The sequence below is a fragment of the Lonchura striata genome, chromosome 2 (genome assembly GCF_050655825.1).
Source record: "Lonchura striata isolate lonStrDom1 chromosome 2, ASM5065582v1, whole genome shotgun sequence".
In the NCBI taxonomy this organism is placed as follows: domain Eukaryota; kingdom Metazoa; phylum Chordata; class Aves; order Passeriformes; family Estrildidae; genus Lonchura; species Lonchura striata.
In genome coordinates, this window is record NC_140704.1 from 23,626,142 (window position 1) to 23,632,881 (window position 6,740).

General features: G+C 38.1%; 1 long non-coding RNA gene across 2 annotated transcripts; it reads right to left on the reverse strand.

Moving 5' to 3' along the window:
• Nucleotides 1-29: 29 nt before the first annotated feature.
• Nucleotides 30-4,093, reverse strand: LOC146768149 (uncharacterized). Of its 2 annotated transcripts, none has more exons than XR_014953228.1 (3): nt 3,958-4,093; nt 1,637-1,712; nt 30-164 (listed from the first exon to the last, which is right to left on the reverse strand). It is a non-coding gene; the product is annotated as an uncharacterized LOC146768149 (long non-coding RNA). The 2 variants fall into 2 exon arrangements; XR_014953229.1 differs by lacking the exon at nt 3,958-4,093 and adding an exon at nt 2,446-2,555.
• Nucleotides 4,094-6,740: the final 2,647 nt, after the last annotated feature.

Sequence of the window (6,740 nt, forward strand, 5' to 3'; positions counted from 1 at the left end):
TCCCAAGGAACTCCAGGAAATAAAAGTTCACTTATGAGGAGGCTCTGACACTTACTTTCCCTGCCATGTGCAATGTCTTTGAGTGTTAATGAGTACTGTCAGCAGGAACTTCTCAAGCACTGAACTTCCTGTGTATTGCCTTTGATTCTACAGGAAGCAAATACCTGAAAGAAGATAACATTAAAAACAATGGCATTTCAAACAGCTGTTCCACAGCATGCCTTGCATAAGAGCATATTTAGAGTATGTGACCTCTGACATATCCTGAGCAGAAAATAGGGATTGAGGCATTATTTCTTTTTCATAGAATCAGCTGCTGTGGGATGGCAGTTTCTCAATTGCTATTCTAGCCTAGTTCCTCCATCTATTTATGATATTACACGTACCCAAAGAACCAGTCTGTAATATTATTAATGAGAACATTTTCAGCTCCAGAAAGCTGAAAAACGTGGAGATCTCTAAAGAGATAATTTGGTCCATTATCCACCCTGACAGGCAAAGGGACAGCAGGGAATCAAGTCCTGCTTCCCTCTGCTAGGATCAAACGGGAAGAGTTTGAATGCTCGGGCTCCCACGGTCTGACAAAAGCACAAACAGTGTTTAAACACAAGCACAACATTGATCAAGCAATTAGAACAACTTCAATATAGCTAAGAAAAAATGTTATGCACATATTTGTCTGTATCCAAAATAGCCAGTTGTTTGTCATTTTGAAAACTGACCTTTTTAAGTGACCTTCCTTGTAACAATGTGCTCTGTTGTTAAACCTTGTTTTCTGTCTTGGAAGAGGACCAAGAAATCTGTCTTGCTTCATGTTTTGAAACATCACTACCATCCATCATTGCCACATCTTAGGTAAAATGTTTTACTGTTTTGCCTGTGCTGCTTGTGCTATTGGATCTTTCACAAACAGCTGCGACAGCATTTATAATTTTCCATCAAGTGCACAGATCATGAATATCAAGACAATGAAATCAGAAAACATTTTAGTCTGAAATACTAGCAAGCACTATTTTGTGGACATTCACAAAACCAAACATTTCCATTGGGAAGAAAAGCAGTTTAAAGTACAGAGAAGAATGTGGAAAAAATTGGATGTGACAAGCAATATTGTTGTCCCTGGTTATGCAGTCCCAATCAGAATAGAATCACTGATTATGCTAAGTGTTTTGAATAAATGACGTTTCCCAAACTCTGGAAAAATTACATTTCAGATTTTTTGTTTGTTGACATTTTCTTCTTAGCTGTAACTGAGAAGAAACCTCTACAAAATCACATTACATGTTTCTTTAATTATCTGAGTAGGTTGTTACAGTAGCACAGTGTCTCTTCTCAGGGTCAGAACAGTATCTTGTTTACAACACTTTGAATTCATTACAATCTACAGAGAAAGAAACTTGGTCTTAAAAAACAGGAAATGTTCTTCATAACAGTTCTTCATAAAGTACAGGGAGTTTCTCTGAATTTTGTTACAGTGCCCAAATTATAAAATCAGCTCTTGTTGCTGTAGTTGGACCCACCTGGGTCACAAGACTGAAAATCTGCAGAGATGAAACTGTACTTCAATGCTGAGAACATATGCTTCTTGCAAAATAATAAGGAAAGCATGAAAATCTGAGATCTGTGTTATTTATACCTGCTTTTTAGTTCCCATAATGCAGCTTTAATTTTTCAGCTGTTAACTGGAAAGAGTGATTTTCTTCATCAGTCACCTACAGAAAAAAAATATCAGCAAGAATAAAAATATTGAATTTTCAAAGATGGAACTAATGTTACACAACTTATGTGGCAAATACATCTTGCAGTGCTTGAGGGGAAACATTTGCAAACCAAATTTACTCATAGTATGACAAACTGAGAGCTGACAAATGTCAGTGCAGAACAGTGCCTGCACAGAATGAGTGCAATCCTACACATCTTATGACACCCCCCTGCTGCTGAGAAAATGATGGGCTGTCTCAAAAAGCACTGCATAGGTCCCATCTCTTCCCTTGGCCTCGGGTTGCAATTTCAGGTTTTTCTGAAAAGCCTGTGAATGTCTGTTAATGTACGTGAATGGTTCAAGTTCCATCTCACCGATGAAGGGCCTGTGAAGGGGCTGTATTCCACCCTATAGTCTTTTCTGGAATTTGTATCACCATAGCAAGGAGATGGAATAACATATCCACTTAAAACCATTAAGAATTGAAATGAACATTTCTCATAAGCATTCCTCCCTCTGCCTGCCTGCCTGCTCCAGCTGTTGGGGAAGAAGGAGCAGTGGGAGGGCTCTGCAGTGGCTCCCAACCATAGTCCCTTAGGACAGATCAACACTTCCTTGTGCTCCATGGTACAGGGGCCCTGCATCCCTAATGGACAGAGAGGAACAGCCCCGTGTGTCTCATGCTACCCCAGCACTCTGCCTGCTACCCACTGCAAGGGTTCTGCTTTAGACCCTGTCCTCACCAAGACATGGCTCTGTCAGCAGGACCTGCAGGGCTGGACAGCTGCTGGGGAAGAACAAAGAGATCTGATCACCTAAACATGGGAAGAAGGACTAGGGTCAGTGTAGAAGCAGATGTTCATGTGAGGGAAGCCAAGACCTTTTTCTCCCTGTTTTCTCTCTACAGGATCTGCAGAAAAACAAGTTTCAACACGCTGACTTCAAGTGGGTTTTTTCCTACATCTGTGTTTTAAACCTGTCCTTAATGAAGGACAATTTGAGATTTTAAAGTGAAAAAAAAATGTGTTTCAGACATTTAGAAAATGAAGAGGTTTTTAACTACTGGAAAAATGGCCATTAGAAAATGGGGATAAGACTTAGTTCATGGCAAACACTAAAACAGAAAACCACCAAATAGCTCCTGTTGTAGCCTATAAGTATCTAAACAAGGTCACAATGCTCTAGTTATAAAATAACTTCAGCCGTGCTTTGGCAATATACAAGCATTATATTAAAGTAATACGTATTATTAAGAAATAATTTTATTATTATTTCCTGAAACTTGACAATAATTATGGAAGTGGAGATTAGCACTAAATCTGTAATTTGTTCATCTGAAAGACCCAGTTACCTTCCCAACAGAAAACAGGCATAAAACCATGTGAATGGTTTTAATCTTCACAGTGCTAATGCTGGAATTACATAACTTAGCACTGATGGCATTTTGTGGGTGGTTCCAAACATTTTGGATTTTATTCTTTGCTTTTTATTCTACAAAGCTGCTGGTCTCTGGAAATAAGGGAAATTGCCCAACACTTGCATGACCTTAGTAACATCTGATGTACCAAAATCCAGTGTCAGTGTCCACACTGGGTCTCCACAATCTGTGCTGTAGCTGTGCCTACATAGGTACCAAGCATTCCTGCAGAATCCTAAAAACTGGTTAAACAGTGAAGAACGAGGTCATCTTTTTGTACTCAGGAGTCTCACACTGACTTTGTCCCTGAGATATCAGTCTTCACTAAATCATTTCAACTAATTCAAACTATTAAAGACTTTTGGAGGCTGGCAGGGGACAGCACAGGAGAGATGCACAGTCTGCCCTGGTTACCTAATAGCAGCTGACATGACTGCTGCTGTAGGACATTACAAGAAGGCCATATACACAAAATCCTACAAAAGCCCTGCCCACTGTTAGAAGATAGAGAGAACTGATTTTTTCCCACTTATTTTCTGTTAATATGACTTAAACTTGTGATCTAAACACCAGCAAACTGATTTAGCATTTCTACTACTGCCTGAGCATCTGGAAGTATTTAATCCTAGACCTCTTTGTTGTATCACTGCAACAGTGGGCTAAACCTTAGTCAACAGATTTCCGTTTCACTGTGGTGCCTAAGACAGATTGCTATTATTTGGGCTATTTTAGAAATGGGAAAACTCAAGCAACTCAACCTGAAAGCAAGAATTCCCAAGGGGTAGCAATAAAGGAGTTATTCCCAAATAATGCCTTTCAGAGACAAGTAAATCCTTACCTGTCAAGTGACATTGACAAATTGTAACCCAGCCTCCCAATTTTGTTTCATGGGATTAACTCTGCAAATACCTGCTGAACTCATGCAAGAAACTCTGTTCTGCTTCTGGGCTCTTCAAAGTTCCTCCACAGCTTATGGATTTATGATTGTTATCTTCACTTCTTGGAAAGTAGGCTTCACTCCCACCCTAATGCATGAGCTTAAGAGCTATGAAATAATTAACAAGGAGTCAGATCCTCATGCAATGATACAGCATGCATGGATTTTACTGTTTTCACGATAACTAGGAGTTATTAAATAAATTAGGCAAGAAGTCAAATTATAAATTATATTAAGATTAAAAAGTCAATTATATATTTCAATAATTTATATATATATATATACACACACACAGTTAATTTGAGTAAAATAGCCTGTGAAGAAATGAAATTTATGCAATGCTTTTGCTTTTAAATTGTATTTTAAAGTACTTATTTGCTTTTAGGCTGTAGAAATTTATTATGTTTCCTTAATGCCACAAGACAGGGATGGAGAAACTTCCTGTATGACATTAAATGCACACATTGGTCCACACAAAATTTAGACTTGTTTAGTGAATTAAAAGCTAAAGTACATTTCAAACCTAATATAAATGATAAAATACATGTGTTTTAACCAGGCTGCTAACTGTCATTCTTAAAATATTGTCAAGCAGAGTTCTAGCTGGTGACATCTTCTATGAAACATAAGGCTAAGTAATTTAAGCCTCCACAGATGTTGCTTATCATTTAAGTTAATTTCAAATGGATTAAGAAACCTTTTCCATTTTTCTTTTTGAAAATGGAACAAAGTTTATTCCTTAAGAAATTAGACAATCAATGACTTTGTGAAATTTTTACTATACACCAGAAATACTGTTTTGCAAAGAATAAATGTGATTTATGGCAGAATACCATTAAAAGGACCCAACATACTGAATGGGATTTAATGTGTCCCAATGTCCCCAGTTCTTGGAAAAGCAAGTCTGTAAGATTTTCATCATTAAGAATTACCAGATTCCCTCAACATTCAGACATATAAGTCTCTCAGTAGAGTTAACTGCACCAACTAAACCGGGATTTAACAGAACTGACCTGCTACCGCACTCTTCCTCCCCCCTCAAAACTCTTTCCAGTCAATACTCAGTCCAGAATGGCAGACAACTTTCAACACAGGTACATTTTTCCAAAGCATTGTTTGAAGAAAATACCAGCTAACCAGCTGAAAGAAGATAGCTCCAAACATAAAATCCATTTTAAACAAAATTATTGAATTGTAGTGGAAACCAAGTCCCTATTAACAAATTTAACACTGGAAACAGGGTTACTGTTTACATCATTTATGTTTAACACTTGTTTCCCTCAACTATAGGGAAACATTGGTAGGCAGTGGAGGAAAGATCCATTGTCAATGACAACTGACAATGTTGGTGACAAGAGAAGTGAAAGAAAAACCTACCCTAGGTTATCAAACCTTTATAAGGGCTGTAACATATACCCAGAAAAATGGACATCATTATCCCTTAAGAGAGGTAGTAACATAAGAGCTAGTGAGGAGGCACAGGATTTATTCATCTCTAGGTTGCTGCTTCACAGAGCTTGTTTATTTCTTGACTTGAAAACAGGTTCAAACATGACACACATTGCTTGTCTGCCTGTGCTATCATCATGAGCCACTGCAGCTAAATCCTACTGCCCTACAGAATGTGAAACAAATGTCACTAATCCCTTTTCTCTTGCAGTGCCTCTCCCTCCCAGGCCTTGTGCAAGAGTCTCCACAGGCCAGCTGAATCTCATTGTGCAACACTTGAATAGAAGGCATTATCCTCCTCTGAGCTACAGAGTTAATGCTCCTTGTACATCAGATTTAGCTAGGCTTCATTTACATTCTCTATTACCAAGGTGAGATGTCAATGCAACTCAGAATGTAACCAAAGATCACCTAACAGTAGGTAGTTATTCAGTGACCTCCTGCTTGGATCACATGAACCTACCCACAGCATCATCCAGGTTATGCATGCAGGGGAATGTCTGAACTAACACTGAGCTCATTCACTGGTGAAATTCCTGGAATGGAGGAAGGAGGAAAAACAGATTTGGAACAAGACTTCCTGGGTTTTAAGAACATTTTCCATAACAGTGTAGTACATAATTTTGGTTGAGGACTGGTAAGACCTTGGCATTCAGCAAACCTTCCTTTTTAACTCTGCAATATAACTCTTGGCACTGAAGTACAGTATTCCAATTAAATGACTCCCAATGTGAGGACAGTGCAATAATCTATGGAATTGTCTTTGCTACCATCAAAATTAGCCTGCAACTGGTCCTTTCACAGTTAAGTATTAGTGCATTTTGAGATAATCAGTACCAGGAACATTAATTTCTAATGAAATTTTGTACTACCATTATCTAGACCAGAATTGAAGAACAGATTCTGCTGCTAATTTTGGCTAATCTGGATGTTTTTGTAATATCTGAAGATTTCTTTACCAAGTGAAGAAGATGTAATAAACCACAATGTTTTTTAAACAATTTTGACACAGAGCTGGAAGACCACTTTCTTACAGAGGTTCTGGGTGTAGGAAAGAGCCCTTGACTGAAAAATCAAAGCCAGTAAGTGAAAGAGTAAGTGAAAACTCCTACTGGTACCTGAGAAACTGCAGGAACTAATCAATAAATTAACTGGGCTGAAGATTCAAATGCAAGTACTTGAACTAATGATAATATAATATTTCCTTGGTTTAAGAGTTCAAGACTGTTTTGAAA